At 44.0% G+C, this 11,821-nt stretch overlaps 1 protein-coding gene across 1 annotated transcript in view; it reads right to left on the reverse strand.

The window, feature by feature from the left end:
* Positions 1 to 4,762: 4,762 nt before the first annotated feature.
* The window catches only part of LOC308157738 (DNA repair protein XRCC4-like), a 48,765-nt gene continuing 41,706 nt past the window's right edge, over positions 4,763 to 11,821 (reverse strand). Inside the window, exon 8 of the mRNA XM_080531345.1 lies at positions 4,763 to 4,961. The gene's annotated coding sequence lies outside the window, so the exon portion shown is untranslated. The remainder of the gene's footprint in view (positions 4,962 to 11,821) is intronic.

Genomic DNA, 11,821 nt, shown 5'->3' on the forward strand with positions numbered 1-11,821 from the left:
AGAGAGAGAGAGAGAGAGAGAGAGAGAGAGAGAGAGAGAGAGATTAAGATGTACACTTACCATGTCCAGATGCTGTTTGACAGAAACAGAATAACCACAGGATGTGTTTTATATTAAGTATCATCTTCAGCCTAGGGGTGGGAGAAAACACAAACAAATGTATTTATTAATGTATCGTTATCAAGGTCACACAAGACCACTATGTGATAATAAATGACTTCATTGTTGTATTGCATGCTCAACCGCTCAAATGCTCACTGGTCCACCTGAAGCCAAGGTTAGTGGCTACGAGTTGTAACATAAATTAACTCCATCCCTATAGCCGCGGTTAATGAAACGGTCCCGCAACCAGCCCTATTGCGACGTAAGCGAATCCCCGAGGTGTCCCTCTCCGTTATCATTCTCAGGTGGTCCTAGGGGTAATTTGTCAGTAGCGGGACACTTCCCGAGTGCGTGGGTGGTGGCGAGCATGAGGGTCCCGTAGAGGTATTAGCCTCCTGTGGGGTCAACTCACACATGTGTGGGAGAAAGGGGGGACGCCGAGCAGACTGCCCGAGTAGCCTCATTTGCACCGCGGCTATGTAAACACTAATGACAGTTCTCACAGTCGGAGCTGTTACATTATATAGCCCCTTGGCGTGCCACGCTTCCCACCGTCGATTGAAAACATTTCGTGACGTTAGAAGAATTATAAGGTTCTATCTCCATTTTTGTCAAAATTGAGTTTTTTACATAATCTGATCCATTAGGTGTTTATTAATGCCTGTGTGGTGTTATTTTTAAAATGTTGACATTTTTGAGTTAGTAATTAATAAAATACAAAGGTTCCATCTCACAGAACATAATGGAATGTAAAAACGTTGACGCTCAATATCTCTGAACTACCCTAAACGGTAGAACCTTATCATTCTAAGCTCACGATGTGGCATCAAAGTTTTAAAAAAGAAAAAGATTGAGATGACCCGGGGTCAAATTAAGAAAGATAACACTATGACCAGGGTATCTTTAAAAAGTGAGTGTAGATACAGCACCCTAAAATAAATTTTATTATCATCGGTTTGATGGTTTTGAAATATGGATCTCCAATTGCCGTCTGATTCAGAAACGAGGTGCCTAAAGAACGGCTGTTCTCTGTGCGTAAACATGTAGGCTATTCAAAGTCCAGGTTAGTTTTCATGGAGTTTGGGTGGAAATAAAAGTGTGTCTGTGTAGCAGTCACGCCCGTTGATCAATAGTGTAAGATGACCACGTTAGCATCACTCCGCGGGCGTATAATTGGTTGCAGGTTTTTGGAGCAAATGAGGATACAGAGAGTGGTCATAACGCAGCGTAAGAGATGCTCTTTGCAATATTCTGTTGAACCACGACGGGTCTGATACCTCCTCCCTATTGAACATTTCCCACTAGCAATAACTGACTAGACACCTGTTCGTATGCTCAGGAATTAATTGATTGATTTGACCAGATCAATATCGATAATAGGCTAGACTATCGCAGAAATATAAACTTAAAAAATTATAATAAAAAAGAAAGGTGGTGAAAACTTGGAGAAACGCATTCACCTGGCATTCTCAAGATACAACTACGCGTAAAACGTTCCCTTGGATGTGAACTTTAGGACAAACTCGTGGGAGAGCCGGGGCATTTAAGGACAGGATCCGCTTACATGATACTCCGACTATGTTCCAGTTCTGTGTTTTCATCATTGAATATTTCAACTGAGGTATCACTCGTATAATAATGTATATAAATTAAGTAAGTAAGTAAATGGGAAAATAACGCCAAATTGCAGCTTGTCACATATAGTAATACAATAATTCCTCATACAATTCAAAGTATAAAAGTAGTAATTTATTTACCTTAAAAAATGTTTTAATTCCATGAAATAGTGTACAACAATCCGTGTATATCCTTAATTCCAGTATAGTCCCAGTAGGTATGTATGCGTAAAAAGTGCCCAAGAAAATGTTCTCCGGAGGTCGGACGCAAAAGCACTAATTTCCCGGGTGAGCAGTTCCTCTCCTCTTGATGCTCCTGTGGTGCCGGATACCACTCCAATATATTGCTTGTTCTGATCCGGACAGGAGAAATCGAGAAGTGGTCGCAGGGAACAAGTTCAAATTGCCTTACACCAACTGATATTTCGTCACAGAGGAGGGGCACAGTGCCCATCCGAAAAGTGAGTGGACACCTTAGGGCGGGAGGGGGAAAAAAATCATAATTAGACCCTATGTCCAAGAAGAACATCCTCATCCAATAAGGTTGTTGCAACATCACACACCTCACTTGCACTGGTCAGATGTGTCACAATAGCACAGTTTAACTTCGGGTAGGGTCTCAGACACACCCGTTCGCCTTGGATGTTTATGGAGTCAAATTAAACACATTTCAGTGGTATTTTAAACATTAGGTACTTACCTTTTTGCACAGGAACACGGGACATTAAGATGAACAGTTAAAACTTATGACAGGATATCCAACATGCTCTGATGAGAGCGCTCCAAACTAACGGTGCGCAATGGAACGGGGACTTTACGCGCAAGAAGAGGCTGTGCAGGTTCAACTGTCTGTGTGTAACAGAATAAAGTTATTCTTTGTGGACAGAGTTTGTAGATCACATTCACAACTGAAGCGGTAGTGTGAGGAAGGTCACTTTTTTCTCAGACTTTATTTCGATCCGCCCAATCGAACTAATAATGATGCGTCAACGGCAACATTTGCGCAGCCGCCCATTTCTGCCTGTCATAGGGTCCGGGGGTATAAATACAAGGGAAATTAGCAGTGATTCAAAGAACAGTCGTCTGAAGTATTAAAGAAGTAAACTCAATTTCTTCCAGGTATTTCAGCCAGTATGTTCACCTGGGCATCTCAACGGTTCCTGGGCGAGTTTGATAAATTATTCAGGTGTTGTAAGGTGATGGAGTTGAGGCTTCGCAAACTAGTGATAGCTACCTTATTTCACGGTTTTCATTTCTACAGTTTGTTAACCAAACTGTATTGACTCGCCTCACAGAATCAGTGGGTAACTGAAGACACGTTGCCTGTCCTTTCCACATGGGGGAGAGGCCGGACCACTCTAGTTAACTCCTGTCTGTCTGATAATCAGTCATTGACTGCTGTCAGATAAGGAAGCTGACTGACGTGTGTGGTAATGGTTAAAAAAAGGTCTGAGAATAGTATTCTATGAATTCCCTAATGCATGCCTATTGTAGTTGGTTCCTCAGTATATTTGTACTTTTACATTCACTCATTCGTAATTCTAAATTAATATAGGCTATGTGTTGCTCTTCATTACTAGACAGGCTATCTATCCGATAATGTACAGGCTATGGGGAGAAAATGAAAGAAAATGTGTGCAATTCAGCGCACCACTTAACAGGTGATAGAATCTATTTTTTTCTCAATTAGCAGCTGTATGCGGGTAATAGTGATGTAACACCAACAACATGTGTGTGGGTGCAACCTGGTCTCACACGGCAGACGTCAGAATTCGACGTTTATGGACAAACGTCGAATTCTGACGTGAGATTATATCCAAACGTCGAATTCCGAATTCTCGTTCTGAAAGCGCAGGGGTGCGCCTGTTATGTGCGCCTGTCGGGGCTTCTCTCGGGATTATTCCATTTTGAATTGCACTTGCATTAATTAGTTAGGCCACATTTAGGGTTAGGGTTAAGGTTAGGGTTAGGGTTAGGGTTAGGGTTAAGGTTAAGGTTAAGGTTAGGGTTAGGGTTAGGGTTAGGGTTAGGGTTAGGGTTAGGGTTAAGGTTAGGGTTAAGGTTAGGGTTAGGGTTAGGGTTAGGGTTAGGGTAACCCTAGGGTTAGGGTTAGGGTAAGCCTAACCCTAACCCTAACCCTAACCCTAACCTTAACCCTAACCCTAAATGTGGCCTAACTAATTAATGCAAGTGCAGCCCGACAGGCGCACCCCTGCGCTTTCAGAACGAGCTACCCCAATCTCACGTCAGAATTCGACGTTTGTCCATAAACGTCGACTTCTGACGTCTGCCGTGTGAGACCAGGCTGGTGTGTGTGGGTGTGTGTGTGTGTACTGTTGTTCAGACATCAGATAATGCTGATTTCCTCTAGCATGACCACTAGCGGACTCAGTGGGGGGCAGGGGGGGCGACCGCCCCTCCTGGTGCCCCCACGGTTGAAAAACGTCTCTCTTAAGTGCCCTTTTGAGTGGCAAAAATGGCCTTTTGAGTGGCGAAAATGAGAGGACGTGCCCCTCCAATGGTCTAAACTTGACCATGTGCCCCCACAGTTGAAAAACGTCGCACTAAAGTGCCCTTTTGAGTGGCGAAATAAGAGGATGTGCCCTATTGGCTGCCCTTCCAATGGTCTAAACTTGACCATGTGCACTGATGGGGTCCCATGTTGTCCAGTAGGTGCCATTTTTTTTCTTTTCGCCCCTGCCCTTCAAACACCCTGAGTCCGCCACTGAGCATGACACCTCAAAGCTGATTAATCCCGTTTAGTATGAGAAATGTGTGAGACTTCAAAAGTAGGACATAGGAGGCATAAAGCCCCATTATCGAGTAAAACATAGCATTTATTAAAGCAGTTTACAGCACAGATTTGAGAACCAAGAACATTTTCACATTTTCATGCATTTTCAAGCGATTAAAAGAGTAAACCAGAACCAATAAACACTTTATTAACAAACCAAATGTTTCTGTAAGACTAACGAGGAAAATGCATTAAAAAATAATTTCCCAAACTCTCTCTCATAGTGCATTGGCATAGACTACCCCTTGATAAGAACAAAATATAGTAAAAAAATAATAATTAGTAGTAAATAAAAATACATATCAACAGATTTCCCTTCAACTCCTCCCAATATCAATGCACTGCATAGAAATGTATAATTTAACACAACAATCAATTTGATAGAGGGCTGACCGATGCGCAGAACTGCATCCTGATTGTCTGACGACTCACCCCATGGTAGGTCATTCCTGTGAATACAGAAAGTCACATGTCATTAAGTTTCCTTAAGCAAATTTAGCTGCTAATAATGATGCTAATGATGGCACTTAATAGCAGTCATTGAGAAGGGAGCCCCTGTGAATCAATGCTGACAGGCAGGTCTGGTTGGCGGCACTAATTGTGTGAAATCACTGCGTTGTCTGTGCGACTGCCTGGACCAGATGAGTGCTGGAGCAGAGGTGATCAGCCCCGTTACAAGAGAAGATGTGCCTCGCACCCTGGGGGCCCTTGTAAAAGAGTTAGGTGTCTTTTCCATGGCTGTCTGCACTGTAATCATCTTGGGGCTGACCGCCACTTACCTACCATACCCTGTACCTATAGTATACAGCTGGGCTGGCCTAGTGTGTGTGTGTGTGTGTGTGTGTGTGTGTGTGTGTGTGTGTGTGTGTGTGTGTGTGTGTGTGTGTGTGTGAGAGAGAGAGAGAGAGAGAGAGAGAGAGAGAGAGAGAGAGAGAGAGAGAGAGAGAGAGAGAGAGAGAGAGAGAGGGAGAGTGTGTGTGTACTTTACTTGTGTGCATGTGTGTGAGCGTTATGTGTGTTATGTTTCATGCAAATGTAAGGTGTCTCAGTTGCAAGACAGTATAGGGTAGGATACTCTGACACAGGATACTACTGGATATTACTGTAGTTTTCCCTCTCTTTAAGTGTTACCGGCATCGTTAATTCATTTTGTTGGTATACAGTTCCTACTTTATGGACTCATGCATGTAGTAAAGACTGATAAGTTGAGTAATTGGTGTGTAAACGGACACTATTATGCAACTGAGGAAGTCCTGTTGCTTTTTGAGGACCCATAAATCACTGAGTCATAGTGAATCAAAGGCTCCTTGATCCTTGTGATCTGCCACGGGGCCCCAAGATGACCCACATATCACATGACCAATAAAAGGTAGCACACCTCCGGCACCATGCCACCTCTGAAAGCATAAAACGGGTGCTAACTTTCCCTTGACCCAACGGGACATAAGTCAACAGTCAGCACATTCCAAGTCTAGGAAGGAGGAGTTGTTCTTATTAAGCCCTGCCGTTCTGATTATGTTAGGACTTTGTCCAAAGAGGAAGCAGGTAACGTCAGAAGCCCTCATGATTGGGCCTAGGTCTTCTTCCAAGTCCATTGCATATGGGTCTTCAAGAGATGGGGTAGATGGGGTAGTGGTGGTCTAGTGGATAGTGAGTTGGACTTGTGATCAGAAGGTTGTGAGTTCAAATCCCACCTGAAACCACACCACTACTAGTGTGCCCTTGAGCAAGGCACTTAGCCCTCAGTTACTCCAGGGGGAATGTCCCTGTAATTCGTAATTGTAAATCGCTTTGGATTAAAAGCGTCTGCTAAATGGCAAATTTATTTATTTATTTAAGAGACCACACAGACTGCACTGTTATGGAATGTCTTTTTAAGATGTTGTGCTTTTCTGCTCGTACTGATACTGAATACATGTCTATTGATTGATTGAAAACCTTTATTGTCCCCAATGGGGAAATTTTGTTGTCAAACAGCTTAGTTAGGGCAGACAGAAAACATTCAATAAAATACATAAAACAGTGCAGGCTCAATAAGTAAAAAGTTCCAAGTTCCAAAGTTCCAGCTCCAGGTCTCCCCCGCCCTGCAGGGCCTGGTTGTAGAGTCGGAGTGCAGCTGGAACAAAGGACTGTCCAAATCTTTTTGTACTTTGACGGGGGAGAACAAATCTGTGGCTGAACTTGCTCCTCATCCCCGCCAGCTCGCAGTACATCGGGTGGGAGGGATTGGCCAGCATGGCCGCCAGTTTTTTCCCCATCCTCTGTTCTGCCACCACCTCTAGGCTGTCCAGCCCGGTCCCCACCACAGAGCTGGCCTTCTTCACCAGTTTGTTTAGCTTCGCAGCATCCCTGGCACAGATGTTTCCACCCCAGCAGGCCACGGCGAAGAACAGAACGCTGGCAACCACCGACTGATAAAACATTCGCAGCAGCTTGTTGCAGACACCGAAAGACCTCAGCCTTCTCAGGAAAAACAGTCTGCTCTGCCCTTTCCTGAGAAGAGCCTCGGTGTTGTCAGTCCAGTCCAGTTTGTTATTACAAACGATGCAAAAGTATGTTTTAGCTTCTAGTCTGATCATTATACCATTAAACAACTATACAATTGGCACCACAACATGTACATTCAAATACGTTCAACTTAGCTTGAGTCAATCTGGAGTACCAGGTGGGGTTTGCAATTATGTCACTATTTCATCAGACCCAGCGTAACCAGGTGAACTCAATCAAGCACAGCAAAGTATTTCATATCCTTTCAAATACTACTTGAACCGATGTCGGCACCAAAAACAGAAAACCACACAATACAACCACTTTCCTCTGACTCAAAAAAACACGTCAAAGTATTTAGTATTGACATTTAGACCATGATCAAACCAAGCAAACTGCTGACAAACACAAACTGCTGACAAAACAAAAAACAGCCCCCCCCTTGTTTTCCCAAGGTGCTGGGAAACATGTTAAACACATACGGTTTTGTAAACCCCCTTGGTCGGAGTAGAAGATGTGGGAAAGAAGCGATGCCCCTGGACAGACTTGAACCCTGATCCTCTGAAGCCTGGGATTGAGGTCCAGACCACGGTGCCCGAGGCCCTCAGCTTTAGAGTGCGTCTAAGTGGGCGAAGCTAGCGGCTCAGAGGCTCATATTAACCATTTAAAGGCTCAAACCTAAGGGGGTCATTGCATGACTGTTGTAGTTGATAACAGATTTCACAGTTTAGTGTGCGTTACAAAAAAAAAGGTTGTGTGAATGGTTCTCTAGGGAGAAGCTGTGTTTGTTGTGTTAACAGATGGACATCTACAGGTGATGGCACATCAACAAATGTCTTCCTGAGCTCAATCAGGCTTGAAATGAGGAGATCTAAGAAAATTACAACATACAGGATGGACGATGGATATCGTTACAAAAGACGTAGGTCTTGGTATCGATAGAAAAACAACGGGACAGACAGAGCAAAGTTAGACAGAGCGCAGAATGTTACCCTCCTCCCAAGGCCAACCCACTCATTTCTACCACTTCCGAAGAGCATAACAATAATGAAAAGGAGAGAGGAGCTGGGTATTGCACGCGGCTGGTCAGAGCAGGAGACAGACAGCACAACTGGCTTATGTACACTCACCAGGTGTCAATCATAAGGGCAGGCCAGACACCAGGTGTCAATCACCATTGGACAGGTGTCAATCATGTTAGGACAGCTGACAGCCAGTCAGTGACCAATAGTAGTAATACAGGGGTGTTGTAAAGATGGGCTTGCCCAGTCGGAGTCATATAAGCCCCCTACTGCCATTGACCTTGTCCACCGTCTCCAAACCCCTTTATCACGCTCCCAGTAGTATACTCCACACATCACATGACTAGACCAGGGCTCAGAGGGATTTTCCGTGGGGGGGCACTCTTCCTTTCCTCCCCCCTAGAGAGCGAGAGACAGTGGGTCGAAGGGGGTTTGTGTGTTTGTGTGTGTGTGTGTGTGTGTGTGTGTGTGTGTGTGTGTGTGTGTGTGTGTGTGCGTGTGTGTGTGTGTGTGCGTGTGTGTGTGTGTGTGTGTGTGTGTGTGATGGGAGGTATAGAGTCTCAGACAGCTGCTTAAGGTCAGTGGGGTTCATGTTCAGACATGCAGGACGATGCATTGTCTCACTGGAGACACAAGCTTTATCCTCTTTTGAGTAATATTAACATGTTCTGAGTCACACAGGTGAACTGAAATTTCACAGGAAATTACACCAGTTACTCACACCAGATTTAACGGTTTTTCTCAGGAAAAGGTATGGCTAGCCTACGCACAGGAACAGGCTATGACAAGCCTATCCACTGAATACAATATGAATGATGAAAGCTCATGTCAAGAGGATACTGACAGCACAATCAATAGAGATTTAATAGATAATTAATGTTGCTCACCTACAACCTTTATTTCTCTCTGAGAATGGTGGTTTGATATAAAACAGACTTTATGTTGACTCATTATGCTTGAGTCAATTACAGTAAATAGATTCCAGAACTGTGGGAACCATTTAATTCCCCCCACCCCCCTCCCCCTCGCTGTAAATAAGCTCATACCACACCAACACAACCGACAACCGAACATGGTATGAAAATACGCCATGTCGGCCAAATTTCTGCAGACTACGCGTAAATTCACTGGTTTTCAATTGTAAAATGTACAGCTGTGGCATTGATTCTTCCTGTAAACCACCCACAGTTGAATAGGAGCAGAGCAAAAGTGTGTGAGGCCTAAACGTTTTAGGAAGTACAGTCAGCTGTCTAGCCAGGCAGCAGAAAAAAAAAAGAGTGGAGCATATCCCCCCTTGTTTGGAATTAAGGTCCAATTTTCTAAGGATGCTTTGGCAGCAATTGAGTTGGGCCACCCAATGAAAGCCTGGGGAGCCAAAAACTCATCATACAGTGTACAATTATACAGTCATGAACCCTCTTAAAATTACTATGAGGTTAAAATAGAGATTATCAGCTTTTGTTTGATGGCATTTGTGTACATATTGGTTTCACCATTCAGAAATGACCCCCCCCAAAATTGTTGTAAAGTCCCCCTTTTTTAGGGTACCCAAAATGAATTTGAAAATGGGCTTGACGGTTATTTCTGGTAAGTCAGGTGTGTTCCATTGCATCATTTGTGCAGGCATAAGAGAGCTGTCTAGTATTGATTCTAAGTTTTGTATTTGCCTTTGGAGTTTGCTATTGCTATCTGTCCAGAACAAAACTATCAGAAACATGGGCACTGTAGATTGCATAGCCGAAGTCTCTTAGGAAATGTTGAGATGATAGATTTTATATTGACATTTAAAATGACATTTTACTTTTGACTAAGTAAGTGAATCATCAATCCACCAGTCATAGCAGGAAAAAGTATGCTCAGGCCTGTGGCTATTAGCAGTCATTGTGCTCGAAGAAGGAAGAATTATTTTTTTACACTGGAGAAACTGTACAGGGGGTAGAGGGTAGGTAGATGTCTCAGGAGGGACAGTTAAGGTGTAGCATGAAGAGATGGGTCATCAGTCTACAACAGAAGATGGGGAGTGATTCTGCAGTCCTGACAGAAGTGGGAAGCTCGTTCCACCAGCAGGGAGCCAGTATAGTGAAGAGACATGATCGGGTAGCGCGACTGCCGCATCCGCGTAGAGGCGGTGGAGCCAATTGGCCAGGAGAGGTGGAAGAGCAGAGTGAACGGGCCGGTGTTTGGGGGGTGACCATTGCTTGCAAGTAGGCAGGGGCTGTTCCCCTTGCCGCCCAGTAGACGAGCACCAGGGTCTTGAATCTGATGCGAGCTGCTATCGGGAGCCAGTGAAGGGTGCGAAGGAGGGGGGTAACATGAGAGAATTTGGGGAGGTTGAACACTAGACGGGTGGCAGCATTCTGGATGAGCTGCAAAGGTCTGATTGCAGTGGCAGGGAACCCGGCCAGGAGTCCGTTGCAGTATTCAAGAAGGGAGATGACCAGTGACTGGACCAAGAGTTGAACTGCTTCTCTGGTGAGGAATTGATGTATACTTCTGATGTTGTAGACTAGAGGAAGAATCTGCAGGAGCGTGCAGTCTCTAGGCTTGTGGGAGAATGTTAACAAAGCAGTTTGCACAACAAGGCTTTTGGGAAAATCAAAACTCCAAACAAAAAAGGTCTGAGTCAGACACAGGGAAGAGAGAGACTCCCACTCTGCAACAAGTCAGTCATTACTATACTTACTTTCTGGTCAACAAGACAGCTCAAAAGTCAACCACAGCTTCATCCAGATAACGACTGAAAAAACCCAACCAATTACCGGTAGGGAATTAAAAGTATTTTTTTTTATGATTGGGCTGAAACTATCCAGTCTGCCGCTGGAAATATCATGAGGCCTGTTGAAATTAGGTAAGCTTTTGAAGTAATACTGTTTGTGGTGACTGTTTCCTCAAAAGTCACCGCGACTGTTGAACTGTAAACTTTAGTTGACTCGTGATACCAACACCGACGACTTCTGTACGTTGCAATCATTTGTTTACTTTATTATAAAAAACATGATACACTACAACGTTTCGCATGTGGCAACACGGTCAAAGACTGTGTGCTCACCAGTTCAATCAGTAACACCTGTAGCCTACCGGTGAGCTCACCTATACTGTATACCTGTGCACTCCTATGCCCTCGCTACCCAGTGATCAACAGTAAAAATGACATCCAGCACAGACATAATGGCTGCAACACTGTTTTCTTTCTCCTTTTTTGATTAAGTCAAATCATGGATTAGAATCCCCAATGGAGAGTCTAGGACTAAGCTTTAATATCTGTATCCACTATCCAGGAAACCGCCTGACCGCACCATAGAAAAGCCAATGATGATCTGTCTTCATCTATAAAGTAGGAAAAGTACATAGCACCTAGGGATCCCCAGTCATGGAGAGAGTTGACACACTTCTGGTTTCACAAGGTCTGGTTCCCCCACACAGACGATTGTAAAAACTAAAATGAAGACCGGTATTCCAGTACAGTTAACCCAGTAAATTCTCATCAGGCGTTTACACACAAGACGCAAGAGTCAGGTAAACTCTCCTATATTGATTGAACTAAACAGTACAACATTAAATTAGGTTAAACATGTTTTTTAGTTTCATGACTTCAAGAGAAAGATTAAGGTGAAGAGTAGAGGTTTTGGGCATGATGCTGATTCATGCCTTTGGCAATGCATAGGATTAGCTGGAGTGCCGTATATTAAGGTTATATTTGGGTGGCCATCCAACCTATATCCTACTCCCACGGCAGCTCTAGTGCTTCAGCATCTGTTAGCAGTTTGGGGGAGATAGGAATGATTCAAATGTAAGCCAAT

This window comes from Nansenia antarctica (genome assembly GCF_963989245.1).
Source record: "Nansenia antarctica genome assembly, chromosome: 5".
In the NCBI taxonomy this organism is placed as follows: domain Eukaryota; kingdom Metazoa; phylum Chordata; class Actinopteri; order Argentiniformes; family Microstomatidae; genus Nansenia; species Nansenia antarctica.